Source organism: Dendrobates tinctorius, unplaced genomic scaffold (assembly GCF_039654945.1).
Source record: "Dendrobates tinctorius isolate UK_male_01 unplaced genomic scaffold, ASM3965494v1 ptg000028l, whole genome shotgun sequence".
In the NCBI taxonomy this organism is placed as follows: Eukaryota; Metazoa; Chordata; class Amphibia; order Anura; family Dendrobatidae; genus Dendrobates; species Dendrobates tinctorius.
This window is the reverse complement of record NW_027361696.1, coordinates 48,689,722-48,705,173: the sequence shown is the minus strand read 5'-3', so window position 1 is coordinate 48,705,173 and position 15,452 is coordinate 48,689,722.

Sequence of the window (15,452 nt, the reverse complement as noted above, 5' to 3'; positions counted from 1 at the left end):
CTAGCTGCTGGCGGTTCATTCCAGAGTTCGGGTTGGAGCCGTCAGCCATGGCGCCAGGGAGATTCGTTTCCCCGCGCTCCGCAGCCCTCCTTCCCTCACTCTCCAAAATGGCGTTCTCGCGTTCTTCTTCCTGCCTTGGCCCCTTTCCCGCCACTGGCTTCTTCTGCCCCTCCTTCCGGGGGCGGCGTCTTCTTCCAGCGCCTCCATACCAAGCCAGGATGCGTACCCCTCGGGGGGTGGGCCATGTATCTGTCACATAATAATTCAGGCAGGGAAGGCCCAATACTCTTCGCGGTCTTTTCTTAGGACCTTCCATCTCTTCACGCCCTTCTTCTCCGCGCCAGCAGCCAATTCTAATGTCCATTTTACAGTCTATTAAATTTGGTCTTCTGCACATTTTCAAAAGCACAGTCTCACAAATGTCAGGCACACAGAACCCAATGGCATTGGGTCTCGTCATCCTGTTCGTGATGCCAAAATTGGGTTGCCCCTCACACTCAGGGCAGCGGGGTACTCGGTACCGGGCCGGTGTCAGGGAGTTGTGTCACAGCAGCGGTGACCCAGTCCGTGGCCTTGGGCGCCCAATATCAATGGCGGTGATGTCAATGGTGTTAAGGCTTAATTGAATGATTTGTGACGCCACCCGTGGTGTTTGACAAGGTAGATGGTAAGCCAACGCTGCATGCAGATCCGCTGGGACTGATGATGTGGTGCAGCAAAGATGGTATAGCTCCCCACAGGTGGAGCTGTAGTCTCAGGGCAGTGTAGGTGCAATGGATGAGGAGAGGCGCAGAATGGTATAGATGCTGGTACCCAGATGTAGCGGTGCTGAAGGTGTTAGCGACGAATGAATGGAGGACACCAGGGCTTGCAGTTTCAAAGCTTTACTCACAGTTCATGGTACCCACTGGTGCCCGCCTCCGTGCCATGTCTTCCGGGGTAGAGACTCAATCAACCACCCGGGCAAGTCATGGTTCTCCTCTCTAATACTCCGCCAACATGTGCCTTTCCTGAATGACTTCTCTATTGCGCCTTTTAATGTGAAGAGCTCCAGTACCATAGCTGTCTGGAATTCCTCCTGTCAGATGTTCCTAGAACCTTACTTGTATGACAGACAGCTGTAGCCTCTATCGGGGATTCCTCTCAGAGTCCTGGCTCACAAATCGGTTGCTGTTGTGTCCCAAGTCTTGAATGGGAGTAGTGCATTTACAGCCAACTACTCCACCGGTGTCTGCTGCAGAACCATAAGTGTCCATACAACCTCGGGGAATGGGCCCCGGCCTTGCGCTGAGAACCTATAGGCAGGGTACTCTCTCAACCCACAACTCCTCTCTGTTCTCCGACTCCTTCGTTCCGCGCTGTTCCTTCTCTCTCTTATGGAAGCTGAGGTTGCAGGTCTACGTCCTTCTCTTTCTCTTTCCCATGCTAGATGGCTCAGATCACTGAGGCAGCTGCAGCACTCTTTCTAAACTGAACTCAAACTGAACTCAAAACTGAACTTCAGAACTGAACTTCTGTCGCCTGACCTCCCGTCAGACTGACCTACTATTCTCTACTTTCTCCTGCTTTTATACTAACTCCACCCAACTACCAGCACATCTCGTGTTACGAAGCAGGGTTCCACGAAGGGTGCTCTGCTACCCCCAGCCTGAAGCTGCTTGGCGGACCTACTGAAAATCTTGTGTGTGGGATGCAGGTGTTGGAGTGTGCAAAGGAGTTCCCAACTTACCTAGGCTGCTGGGGCTCTACACCTTAGGAGATGGTGCAGTACCTCTGTGGCGACTGAGCCTCAGGGGCGCCACATTAAGATGTAGCTATGCCCTGTCCTGCTGGCCTCTACCTTTAGATGATTAATGGCTACCATTTGTAATGGACGTCAACTTACAAGCGGATGCAGTGGTGCTTTATGATCACCTTTCACAGTTGTGATAGTCACAGACGTGTGACATTCCTGCCACCATTTTTCAATGTCTCATCTCATGCCAATCCAATAGAATCGCCTACGGTCTGTGGCTTCTGTCTTTGACACTCCAAAATGACCAGCCACATCATGATAGGCAGTGTGGTCCATGTCTACATCTCTCCCTGTGATCACAGTTTGATGGAGACGAGTAATGGTGATGTGATCCACGCTACTGCGATAAAGCAATCCTTTCTTCACAAAGAACCGTTTTCGCTGTCTCCACAGACACAGTAATTGAGGGTCTGCATCGCTTCTGCAACATCTACCGGGAGGTTTTCCCACGATGAGTAATTCCCAAATTTCTGCTAAAACTCGACTTTCCGTCTGTACTTGTATCCATGTAGTTTCCAGTAGCGGAGAGTCTGGACTGGCTTACTGAGATTGAAATGTATACGAAGATTTAAAAGTACCACAACACTGTATACTGTTGTACGCTTCGACTACCTTTCCTTTTTCTACTTGTTAAATTCTTGTGTAATACATACTGAGCCTGTTAGTGTCTGTGTCTGACTCTGGAAGTATAGACGGAAATTTACAATTACCACAAGACTGGATACACCTGGTATGTGCTGATACAGTACCTTTGTTCTAAATTTTGTATTACGGTAACATCCATAGTGAGTGAGCGTGTGTGGATAACGCCTTCTATATACGGTGAATCGGAGATACCAATTTTTACCCTATACTCACTACAGCTTGTATCTTGTTATAAAGTACCTTTGTTCGACATTTAGCATTACGGTCAAATCCATACTGGGTAAGCGTCTGAGACTGACTATGGGACTACGTATATGGAGATTTCAATTGTACCCTATAATATATATACTTGATATATATACTTGCTATCTTGCTATCCAGTACCTTTTTTACAACATTTTTTATTATGGTCAAACCCAGACTGAGTGAGCGTCTGAGGGTGACTCCGGAAATAGATACCGAGATTTCAAATTTGTCCAACACTGTATACAGCTGTACGCTGTACGTGTTACATTACCCATTTACAGCTTTTCATATTCTTGTGTAATCCATACTGGGCCTGAGATCGTTTGTGTCTGCCTCCTGAAATATATACGGAAATTCAGAATGTTTACACTATACTATATACCTTGTATCTGATGATACTGTACCCTTTTCACCTTTTTATTTTATTTGGTAATCCATACTGAGCCTGTGAGTGTCTGTGTATGACTCATGAAATATATACAGAGATTTACTGTTATCCCTAGACTGTATAGAGCTGTACGCTTCTGATACAGTACCATATATCTGCTGGTATTTTGGGTAAATTTTCTAAAACATGAGGAAGTATGGTGGAAGAGGAAGCGGACGTGGGCGTGGCGGGCCACCTGGTACTGATGGTGGTGGTCATCTGCTGGTAGTGCCAAAAACACAATAGCAGCTAAGACAGGAGGTGTTGAGCCTGCGTCATGGTGTAGCTCTGGAAGGCCTGTAAGGCTCCGCTTTCTGGGAGTAGGTAGACTGCTTTTAAAGCCGGAGCATCAGGAACTGTTTGTGGTTTACATTGCTGAAACAGCCTCCAGCTCTATTGCCTCCTCTTCTGAAGTTTAAAAAAATGCAAGCACTGAGTCATAAGTGCAGGCTTCTGGTCAGGAGCAACCACTTTCCTTGTGTCCTTCACCCACACCAAAAGTGAAGGATGTGGAAGCACACACTTCTGATTACTCCATTGAGCTCTTTTCACATACCATGCCTGGGTTAATTAAAAATGGGGCCCATCATACACTGGAGCATTCAAAATGGGGCAGATCAGACACTGGAGAAGCATCTATGGGGCCCATCATATACTGGAGCATAACAAATGGGGCAGATCAGACACTGGAGCAGCATCTATGGGGCACATAATACATTGGAGCATTAGAAATGGGGCCCATTATATATGGAGCATTATTAGGGCCCATAAGACACTGGAGCATCATCCATGAGGCCCATCATATATTGGAGCATTCCAAATGGGGGACATCAGACACTGGAGCAGCATTTACGGGGCCCATTAGACACTGGAGCATTAGAAATGGAGCCCATTATATATGGAGCATTATTTGGGCCCATAACATACTGGAGCATCATCCATGAGGCCCATCATCTACTGGAGCATTGTAAATGGGGCAGATCAGACACTGGAGCAGCATCTAAGGGGCCCATTATACACTGGAGCATTACAAATGGGGCCCATTATATATGGAGCATTATGTGGAGCTCATCATATACTGTATGGAACATTATATGTGGCCAATTATTCTGTATGGAGAAATATATGGGGCTCATTATTCTGTATGGCGCACAATGTGGTGGCCATAATACTGTGAGTAATATACTGTCCTTTTTTAAGCTATTGTACAATTTAAAATAGATCAGTCATGTCATGTAAGCAATGAAGTATTTGCCATTGTACTATACCTATATTTCTGTGCCGTATCGGAGCATCATGAGTTGTGGTATGTGTTAAAGGGGCGCACTGACACTCTTTGGCCCACGGCACATGAAAACCTGGAGCTAGCCCTACCCCCCACAACTTTAGCCTAATAACCTCATGTTTTCAATGCGTAACTAATATTATGAAGTAAATTAAGGTTGACAAGCTTCAGTAATAAGAATTGATGTTTTTGGCATTGAAATGGGCACTGTAGGTGTGTTTACTGTCCTCCACTCCCTGACTTTGCTTCCCCATTGACTTGCATTGGGTTTCCGACTTTTCCCTATAGCCAGCCGATTTCGTTCGACTCGACTTTTGAGAAAGTCGGGTTTCATGAAACCCGACTCGACCCTAATTAAGGCAAAGTCGCTCATCTCTAGTGGTGAGTACAGCAAAAGCACAATAAAGAATCAGGATGTTACTATTCCATTCAAAAAGTATATGCACAACGAAAATAGGACAGCTACATAAGAAAAATAATGAACCCCATCCCTAACTGATTCCTATGATTATATTCAGTGGTATACAATTGACGCTTCTAATAGACAATGATTATATCATACGTTTTTGTACCACTTCTGCACCAACTATTTTAGGCTACATGTATTTTTTGTAGCAACAACAAAGCCTATTCACCTTTCACACAGCTTCTTCTGGGTTCTGGGCATTTTGCCTCCAGAAGAAGCTGGGCAAAACGCTCGTCGGGGTGGAGGGATACAAAGCAAGATTCTCTGCATACAGGGAGCTTTCACTTTATTTAAAGGTATTTATTCCTTCCAGGTATATGTATAATTACCCTGCATGCAAGCACTTTTTAATGTCACAGAGCGGTTCATACTTGCTGGTTTGCAATGTTTTACATAAAACCACTTTGTTGTGGCAATCTCCTGTTACTTTGTTTTGACTGAAAAAGTCACATGTCATCCATAAGGACATTATCTATGAGATCTGATTTAAATCCTCTCACAGACATCCTTAGAGAACGGGAGCTTCTCTACCGCTGGGGATTTTCGTTTGCTCTGTTTGTCAGATATAAAGGGCGTTCGATTTGTCTCCGTTCACCAGAGGACTTGCCAGACTTTCTGTCTCAGCTTAACCTCCCTCAAATATCGCTTCCTCAATGGCTGCAATTTTTCTCTCTTCTGACTATGGACAATGGTCCACGCTGTCGGTCGGATAAAGAGGACTCTCTTCCTGATGCGCTTCCACAAAGATCCTTCAGACGACCAGGAAAGCCAAGACCAGTGAACAAATCTATCCCAAGAGACTCGGATTGAAATATTCAAGCTTTAAATATAACCTGTGTCCTACATAATATGCATATTGTTAAGTGTACACGATATGTATACTATTATGCCTATGTGACATTTGTTAGTTGGTGCCAGTGTAAGGGGTACAAAGACTGTTTATGCCCCACCCACTTAAGCACGTCATGGTTTCAGCTGGTAATATGTCTGATATAATTATATATGTGGTTATGTGTAATACAATGTACATATGATTGTATGCAGGGAAAGGGTAGTAATGAAGTTAGCCCACTAGAGGGGGACACATTAGAACACATAGAATAGGTTAGGAAATAGTTAACATAGGAGGGGCAACTGTGGATAAGTCAGTGAGTTTCCCCCATTTTAGTCAGTACAGACTGGGAGCCTGGACAGGGCAATTGGCAACGTAACATTAAGCAAGTAGCCCAGTCATCCAGGACCTGTGGAAAGGAATGCAGAGCAGCTCCAATATGTGGCAGCTAACTATGTGGGCAGATGCCCATATGTCTGGGGTGAAACGGACAGGGGAACTCCTGAAATAGTGAGGCTGACCAGAAGGAATGCTGTGGTACCAGACAAGTCGGTATGACCCTGGGACATTCCGGGAGAAGTGAGGGAAAGCACAGGGAAAGAAAAGAATGTACTCTGTGATGAAACCTATGTTGCTTCTGTGACTGAGCTGGACATACTGAGATTGGAACCTAGTAAAATCATTAATTATAAGTTGCAACTGGACTCTGTCTCTCTTTTTTATGAAATCGTCAGAAGGAAATCATCAGCAGATAAGAGCGGACCCTGATGGATCCAAAAGTGGGAAGAAAGGTATGCTACAAATGGGACATCGTGCGCATATGGCGGGAGACCAGGGTATGACAGAGCAACCACCATCAGTCACGACTACCTCCCTGGTCCCCGTTACACTTGGCATAGTTCGACAGGATCCGGTAACCTTGCAATGTGGGGATGCCTTTAACGTGATGACTAATACCCTGAAACGTGAAGATGCCTTTAATGTGACTGATACCCTGGATGTGACTGATTCCCTGATTATGACAAAGATGGCGCTCTGAATATGGCAGAAAATGGCATGAAGATGGAGGACAACTGTAACCCCACCCTTCGTGGGTGTCCTGACCTGAAGTTGACGTGAAATTCCACCTGGTAGAGGCAAAGTAATAGACCTAAAATACATCCCCCGGTCCGCCCAAGGTGGGCACGATGGAGGAGAAGAAAGCCTCGCCCCTACAACAGGCCTCAGAGAAATGGGTGGAGTAGTCGGAAGCAACCCCACCTTGGAATGGGTAGGTTCCAGAAGAAGACGCCGCGTGCAGCTGCATGGCGCCATTGCAAGACACGGCACCGGCAGTTATGGAACACTCTTGCACATGGTCCTGCAGCGGCGTAGGCCGCATCGAGTGGAGATGATGGCAGGAGGAAGAAAAGACCCAACCTGGAAGGATGAAGGGAGTCGCCAACGACTACTGGACTGATGGATCCCCAGTACCTGTGGATTAGCGGAGCGGGTGGCTGCCAGAGATGGAACACCATTGTCAGGAACTGGCAAGGACCAATGAACCAGAAGGAGAGTCTGCCCTGGAGGAGCCCATGCTGAAAGTGGAGAAGCCTGCTCTGGAGTGCGCAGCTGCCGCAGTGGAGGGGTCCGACGGTTGTAGAGCCATCCCGGCCGGGATGCCGGAACAGTTGGTGAGTGAGCTTTGGTCCCAAATCCCAGAACGCAGGCCCACGCCCGGCGGCGCGCAGTCCTTCGGTCTGTCGTGGTTCCATCAGGAGACAGACGGCCCCTTTCCATCCCCCGGGCAGGCCACCTGGATTGTGGGGGTCAAAGAATGGAAAAAGCATCAGGAAAAGGAAATCTTGGTGAAGTTACGCCGACCAGGAGGGACGCTATAGCCCGACATCGCACCAGAGTGGAGCTGGTCTATACGGACATCGACCACAGCTATGGATTCATTCATGAGGTGGGCACCAATACTAAAGTGTATGTGAATGCCACCTTAGTAAAGTATGGGAGGCCCCTGCAGAAGGGAGATTGGGTTTCCTTCTTTAAAGAAGATAGCCCTCGGGGATATTTTGTGGTGGCTGTCACATTATGTCAGGAGTAGAGTTGAGCGAAACGGGTCGAAAAAATTCAAAAGTCGCCGACTTTTGGCAAAGTCGGGTTTCATGAAACGAAACCCGACCCTAGGATGAGGTCGGCCACGAGGTCGGCGACTTAAGCGCCTAAGTCGCGTTTCAAAAGTTTGTTTTGCGCTCTTTTTCAGCCAATCAGGATCCACGGACACTGTGGGCAACGTGATGACATAGGCACGGGTCACCACCATCTTTCAGAAGGGCATGCAAGTGATTGGCTTGCTTTGGTGGGCGTCACAGGGGGTATAAAAGGGCGTGCACGCCGACCGCCATCTTACTTCTGCCGATCTTAGTATAGGGAGAGGTTGCTGCTGATTCTGTAGGGAGAGCGTTAGGCAGGGAAGAAGACTAAAAAACTGCTTCTGCTGCTAGCGATTTGGCCTGCACAACACACCAGTCACTGTGTGTGCAGTGCAAGGGGAGGCTATATAGTGGTGTATCAGTGGTGTTGGTTGTTGGGCTGCCTTTTAAGGCTTCCTGACAGGCTGGCATTGCTGTTTACCCACTGCTCCGCAAACTGCTTTTTTAAAAGCAATCCCAATTTTTTTTTTTTGTCCTGCTGAGAAGAAAAAAGAACTGCTTCTGCTGCTAGCAATTTGGCCTGCACAACACACCAGTCACTGTGTGTGCAGTGCAAGGGGAGGCTATATAGTGGTGTATCAGTGGTGTTGGTTGTTGGGCTGCCTTCTAAGGCTTCCTGACAGGCTGGCATTGCTGTTTACCCACTGCTCCGCAAACTGCTTTTTTGAAAGCAATCCAATCTCCCTTATCCTCTAGTCACTTTTGTCACAGCTGTGCCATCGAGCCTGTCACATAGCGCTCAGATATTCATTGGGCCTCACACAATCCAAAAGTGTCCAGTGTCCAAAAGTGTGTGCAGAGATTCAAAATCTCCCTTATCCTCTAGTCACTTTTGTCACAGCTGTGCCATCGAGCCTGTCACATAGCGCTCAGATATCAGTGGGCCTCACACAATCCAAAAGTGTCCACTGTCCACAAGTGTGTGCAGAAATTCAAAATCTCCCTTATCCTCTAGTCACTTTTGTCACAGCTGTGCCATCGAGCCTGTCACATAGCGCTCAGATATCAGTGGGCCTCACACAATCCAAAAGTGTCCACTGTCCACAAGTGTGTGCAGAAATTCAAAATCTCCCTTATCCTCTAGTCACTTTTGTCACAGCAGTGCCATCGAGCCTGTCACATAGCGCTGAGATATCAGTGGGCCTCACACAATCCAAAAGTGTCCAGTCTCCAAAAGTGTGTGCAGATATTCAAAATCTCCCTTATCCTCTAGTCACTGTTGTCACAGCAGTGCCATCGAGCCTGTCACATAGCGCTGAGATATCAGTGGGCCTCACACAATCCAAAAGTGTCCAGTGTCCAAAAGTGTGTGCAGATATTCAAAATCTCACTTATCCTCTAGTCACTGTTGTCACAGCAGTGCCATCGAGCCTGTCACATAGCGCTCAGATATCAGTGGGCCTCACACAATCCAAAAGTGTCCAGTGTCCAAAAGTGTGTGCAGATATTCAAAATCTCCCTTATCCTCTAGTCACTTTTGTCACAACAGTGCCATCGAGCCTGTCACATAGCGCTCAGATATCAGTGGGCCTCACACAATCCAAAAGTGTCCACTGTCCACAAGTGTGTGCAGAAATTCAAAATCTCCCTTATCCTCTAGTCACTTTTGTCACAGCAGTGCCATCGAGCCTGTCACATAGCGCTGAGATATCAGTGGGCCTCACACAATCCAAAAGTGTCCACTGTCCAAAAGTGTGTGCAGATATTCAAAATCTCCCTTATCCTCTCGTCACTTTGGTCACAGCTGTGCCATCGAGCCTGTCACATAGCGCTCAGATATCAGTGGGCCTCACACAATCCAAAAGTGTCCAGTGTCCAAAAGTGTGTGCAGAAATTCAAAATCTCCCCTGTCCTATAGACACCTTGTACCTTGTTTTACATTACTATATAGTTTGTTGGATTTTGTCTACATTTCTACCAAAAATGAGGAAGACTGGTGGAAGAGACCGTGGAATTGGGCGGGGGTTGGCAGCTGGTAATGATGGTGTTGGTGGTGGATCTGATGGTAGTGGCAAGAGCAAAATAGGACCGAATGCAGGAGGTGCTGACCCTGCGTCATCGTCTGGCTACATAAGGCCTCAAACGCTTAGTTTTCTAGGAGTTGGCAAACCGCTTTTAAAGCCAGAGCATCAGGAAAAAGTTTTGTCTTACATTGCTGACTCAGCCTCCAGCTCTATCGCCTCCTCTTCTTCAGTTGTAAAAAGTAAAAGCACTGAGTCGTCATTGGAGGCTCATGTTCATGAACCACACCTTTCCTTGTGTCCTTCACCCCAACCAAGATTGAAGGATGACGCAGGCCATACTACTGATTACTCCATGGAGCTGTTTTCACATACCATGCCTGGATTATCAAGTGAAATGGTGAATTACCCAGGCCAAGATGAATCTGACATGGAGTGCACTGATGCACAGCCGCTGATGGATGATTCTGCTGGTACATTCACTCAGAGCACTACATTGTCCTCGCAGTGTACAGAGCCAGATTCTGACCCTGATGAGACTCAGGTGCCCCTTCCCGCACACTATACCACCATACACGGTGACACAGAGGAAGGTGCACATGACATAGAAGAGGAGGTGATGGATGACCCAGTTGTTGACCCAGATTGGCATCCATTGGGGGAAGAGGGTGCTGCTTCCAATAGCTCAGATGAGGAGCATCCACAGCAGACATCGACATCGCAACAGCTGTTATCTGGCAGGCCCGGAGCACTCCAAAGACAGGTTCCAAACACCAAAAGAGTTGCTGGACAGCTTGTCCAGAGGGTCAAAAGATCACAGCGTGCTAGGCCGCAAAATGTCTGCCAAAGTAGGAAGAGTGCAGTGTGGCAGTTTTTTGAACAAAATCCTCATGATCAGGCCAAGGTTATCTGTAAGAAGTGCGCAAAGACCTTTAGCCGAGGGAAAAATCTGAAAAATTTGAATACCAGTTGCATGCTTAGACATTTAACCAGCATGCACTTGCAAGCGTGGACACAACACCAAACCTCAAGTGCCACATGTGCAACTGATCACAACGAAGGTAGTCAGCAACGCTACATTGTTTCCCCCACTGTAAGCACACCGGTTAGCACAGCAGCAAATGTTGAGGTGTCGTTGCAAGAACACAGCAGTCAGGGAATCCCACTGTTATATCAACGAAAGACTGATTCTAGGCCATCAGAAAGAACACCAACTCCATCACCATCATCAACCCTCTCTCAGTCCACCCTGTCCACCGCTACTTCCACCATATGCAGCTCTCAAGTCCAGCTCACCCTCCCAGACACTATGAGTAGGTCAAGAAAGTACTCAGTCTCTCATCCGCGTACACTGGGTTTGAACGCCCACATTGCCAAACTAATCTCGTTTGAGATGATGCCCTTTCGGTTGGTGGAAAGCACAGCTTTCCGCGAACTCATGGCCTATGCAGTACCACGCTATGACCTACCCAGTCGCCACTTCTTCTCTCGCAAAGCCATCCCAGCCCTCCACCATCATGTGAAAGACCGCATTGTCCATGCACTCAAGCAGTCAGTGAGCGGAAAGGTGCACCTCACAACTGATGCATGGTCCAGTAGGCATGGCCAGGGCCGTTACGTGTCCATCACTGCGCACTGGGTTAATGTGGTGGATGCAGGGTCCACAGGGGACAGCGGTGGTGGGACAGTGCTGCCTAGCCCACGGTATAGGAAACAGTTGGCTGTAGGCGTTCGACCCTCCTCCTCCTCCTCCTCCTCCAGAAGCGAAAGCTCGTCCACAGAGCGCAGTCGTACGAGCACTCCATCTGCAGCTGCCACTGTTGCACACGATGTGTCCCCCTATCGAGCAGCTAGTGGAAAGCGTCAGCAGGCTGTGTTGCAGATGATGTGTTTGGGCGACAGACACACCGCCGAGGTGCTGGCCGAGTACTTGAAGCGACAAACTGAGTCATGGCTGGGCAGTGTACATCTTGAGGCAGGCAAGGTAGTTAGTGATAACGGCCGTAATTTTGTGGCAGCCATAGCCTTTTCAAAACTCAGCCACATACCTTGCTTGGCTCACACCTTGAACCTGCTTCCTCAAAAATTATCCGGAGTTAACAGCCCTGCTCCAGAAGGTGCGAAGACTGTGCGCGCACATCCGCCGGTCGCCTGTACACTCCGTTCGTATGCAGAAGCTGCAGCGATTGCTCCACCTTCCCAACCACCGCCTCATTATCGACATTGCAACAAGGTGGAACTCCACCCTGCACATGGTGGAGCGGCTGTGCGAGCAGAGGCAGGCCATAATGCATTTGTGGGAGGATACACGGCCAGGCACTTTGAGAGCAGACATGGAGTTGACAGGTGTGCAGTGGTCGATGCTGAAAGACCTTTGTAAAGTCCTTCAGTGATTTGAGGAATGCACACGGCTGGTAAGCGCAGACGACGCCATCCTAAGCATGAGCATCCCACTTATGCGTCTGCTCATGCAAACTTTGACGCACCTTAAGGAGCAGGCGTCTGCAGTCAATGTTGATGAGGAGGAAGAGGAGGAGGGAATCCTTGATGACATTCAGCCATTGTCTGCTCAGGGACCTCTCCTGGACGAGGTGGAGGAAGAAGAGGAGGAGGAGGATGATGATGGGGATGATTACTTAGGGGAGGAGGATGCATCTCGTGGGGCAAGTGAAAATGTTGGCGTGGCAAGGTCTGGTACAGGGTTTGTGCGTGACTGGAGGGATGTGGATTTGCCAGAAAGTGCTCCTCCACCAAGCACTCGCAGTGCATCATTGACACCGGGAACATTGGCCCACATGTCAGATTATGCCTTGCGGATCCTAAAAAGGGACCCCCGCATTGCCAAAATGATGAACGATGACGACTACTGGTTGGCCAGCATCCTGGATCCACGCTATAAAGGCAAATTACAAAACATCATGCCACAGGAGAACCTTGACCTAATATTGGCTAATAAACAAGCAACTCTGGTAAATCGGTTGCTTGAGGCATTCCCAGCACACGAGCCGTACGGGCCGGGGGCAGCTTGGCAGAGGTGTTCGTGGTGCACACAGCAGAAGTGGCGTTGGAGACAGGGGTTTCATGACAATGTTGTGGACTGATTTTTCAAATACCGCTCACACAACTGGTAATACTGCATCGATGGAAAGTGACAGGAGACAGCAGTTGTCAACTATGGTTACAAACTACTTTTCCTCCCATATCGATGTTCTCCCACACAGGTCATTCCCCTTTGACTATTGGGCCGCTAAACTGGACACCTGGCCTGAATTGGCCCAATATGCCTTACAGGAGCTCGCTTGCCCAGCTGCAAGTGTGCTATCGGAAAGAGTCTTCAGTGCAGCTGGATCAATCCTGACAGAAAAAAGGACCCGTCTGTCAACCCAAAATGTGGATGATCTAACCTTCATTAAAATGAACCACGCATGGGTTTCCAAGGATTTTGTCCCACCTTCCCCTGATGACACATAGGGTGACAGAAAAATGGCTTGCTTTGGTCCACCTCTTCCTGGTACTTCACCTATTTCGCCTTTTGCATCAGCTGAATGTCCAACATCAACATATGCCACTTTCTAAAACTCCCTAACTGTGCTGCCTCCCCCCCCATGGCCGGGGTCACCACCTACCACACAACACCGTGCGAGTGCCGTTGCCCTGGACAGGTGGGTAGGCCGACTCTTGGGCGCGGGCACTGGCACAGGGTCCCTCATAGTGCAATCAAGTGTCTCTGACGGTGGTGGTGCACACCCGCCGTCAGACACACCGCTGTACTATGAGGGGCCCAGTGCCAGTACCGACGCCCACGAGTGGGCCCCCCTTGCTTGGGCAGGGCCCCAGCATTTGCAATCTTTACCTCTCCCTGCTCCTCCGCTGTGTAATCTGGGCCGTCAAATCCATACTGTGCCTGACACCGTCTGAGCCTGCCTCCTGAGACATATATTTTGAATGTGTACGCTATCCATACATGTTATCCAGGGATACGGTACCCTTTCTAACCTTTGTGCAATCACGTGCAATCCATACTGGGCCTAACACCGTCTGAGCCTGCCTCATGCTGTATAGACATATATTTTGAATGTGTACGCTATCCATACATGTTATCCGGTGATACGGTACCCTTTCTAACCTTTGTGCAATCACGTGCAATCCATACTGGGCCTAACACCGTCTGAGCCTGCCTCATGCTGTATAGACATATATTTTGAATGTGTACGCTATCCATACATGTTATCCAGGGATACGGTACCCTTTCTAACCTTTGTGCAATCACGTGCAATCCATACTGGGCCTAACACCGTCTGAGCCTGCCTCATGCTGTATAGACATATATTTTGAATGTGTACGCTATCCATACATGTTATCCGGGGATACGGTACCCTTTCTAACCTTTGTGCAATCACGTGCAATCCATACTGGGCCTAACACCGTCTGAGCCTGCCTCATGCTGTATAGACATATATTTTGAATGTGTACGCTATCCATACATGTTATCCAGGGATACGGTACCCTTTCTAACCTTTGTGCAATCACGTGCAATCCATACTGGGCCTAACACCGTCTGAGCCTGCCTCATGCTGTATAGACATATATTTTGAATGTGTACGCTATCCATACATGTTATCCGGGGATACGGTACCCTTTCTAACCTTTGTGCAATCACGTGCAATCCATACTGGGCCTAACACCGTCTGAGCCTGCCTCCTGAGACATATATTTTGAATGTGTACGCTATCCATACATGTTATCCAGGGATACGGTACCCTTTCTAACCTTTGTGCAATCACGTGCAATCCATACTGGGCCTAACACCGTCTGAGCCTGCCTCATGCTGTATAGACATATATTTTGAATGTGTACGCTATCCATACATGTTATCCGGTGATACGGTACCCTTTCTAACCTTTGTGCAATCACGTGCAATCCATACTGGGCCTAACACCCTCTGAGCCTGCCTCATGCTGTATAGACATATATTTTGAATGTGTACGCTATCCATACATGTTATCCGGGGATACGGTACCCTTTCTAACCTTTGTGCAATCACGTGCAATCCATACTGGGCCTAACACCGTCTGAGCCTGCCTCCTGAGACATATATTTTGAATGTGTACGCTATCCATACATGTTATCTGGGGATACGGTACCCTTTCTCACCTTTGTGCAATCACGTGTAATCCATACTGGGCGTGAGAACGGCTGGCGAGCTGTTAAGCAAGCTACAGCACCTGTCCAGACAAGTACAGGGATTCCCTAGCGAGGAGACTTATTTGATTGTTTTCCATGTTGGGACAGCAATTTTTGGGGAGCACTATACTCTGGAGAATGATAGATGGGGCCCACCATACACTGGAACATTCCAAAGGTGGACATCAGACACTGGAGCAGCATTTACAGGGCCCATTATACACTAGAGCATTAGAAATGGGGCCCATTATGTTTGGAGCATTATTTGGGCCCATAAGACAGTGGAGCTTCATCCATGGGGACCAACATATACTGTAGCATTATGTGGAGCTCATCATATACTGTTTCAAACATTATATGGGACCAATGATTCTGTATGGAGAAATAGATGGGCCTCGTCATGAGATGTA